Source organism: Procambarus clarkii, chromosome 29, assembly GCF_040958095.1.
Source record: "Procambarus clarkii isolate CNS0578487 chromosome 29, FALCON_Pclarkii_2.0, whole genome shotgun sequence".
Classification (NCBI taxonomy): Eukaryota; Metazoa; Arthropoda; class Malacostraca; order Decapoda; family Cambaridae; genus Procambarus; species Procambarus clarkii.
In genome coordinates, this window is record NC_091178.1 from 22,046,677 (window position 1) to 22,047,836 (window position 1,160).

A 1,160-nucleotide genomic window follows, 5' to 3' on the forward strand; every position below is an offset into this window, starting at 1 on the left:
TTGGGGAAGAAAGTTTAGTGCGTGTGTTGAGGGAGTGGCAGCGAGTGGCTGGCTGGTGTGTGGCGGTAACTCTTCGTTGCTTTTCGACTCTCTATACCAACTAAGTGGTTCGTTATGGTAATCAAAACATGCAGATACTTATATATAACCTGTGTATAGAGTGTAATAGCAGCAAAACTATTTGTTTATTGTTTTATAAACATAATAATTGAATCACTAATATGCACATCATACTTTTGAGTATAGCGATTATTCACCACTTTTATTATATAAATATATTACAATACACACTATTGAATAATATTACTGCAAAAGAACTAAGAAAAAATCAATCGGAGACATTGAAACAATTAGGTAATAAAATCTTTGTGGCAACTCCCATCTGTCAACGCTGGTGACGCTGACCGGGTCTGACGACCGCTCTGTCAACGCCCACTTTTTGCCAGACTTCCTCGGTCAATTGCGCCCAAAATATGTCACCTACGATTTTTTTTTTTTCCGTGCTCAGGGGACACAAATTAACATGTTTAGAAGACGAAAAAAAATTTTTATTTTTTTTTTCTTGCGCACAGGGGTGTAAATGTCCCCAGGACCCCTGAGCAGTGTAAGGGTTAAGGGAGATGGGGCAAGTGCAGATAGCCTCCTTAGTGACAGAGTCCGCACGCTCATTTAAGGACACACAAATATAGCTGGGAAACCGGCAAAATTCCACTGTCTTAAATCTTTTGGCGATAAGAAACAGCCAATGTTGAATTTCGACTACAACCGAATGAACTGGATTAAAGGGCTCCAGAGCCATGAGGGCACTGTGAGAGTCAACTACAACAATAAAGGAAAATTGATAACAAGAAAGCTGTTGACAAAGAGCATACAAAATAACACAAAGTTCTGCTGTGGAGATGCTAGTCTCTGGATGCAGGCGACACATAGGTGTGGTCAGGAAAAACAACAGAGTAGGCTACACCATCTGCAGACTTTGACCCCATCTGTGAAGACGGAAATGGAGCGGAAGTGTGAAGAAAAGTGTGCAAGGAAAAGTACGACATAAGCGAGAGTGAGGAGGGTGTTGTAAGGACTGTGCAATGTAGCAAAGACAGTAGTGATCATGGTGATCCTGTAGATACAGTATGCCTGTTTCATCATACCGGCTTAGGGTAGGA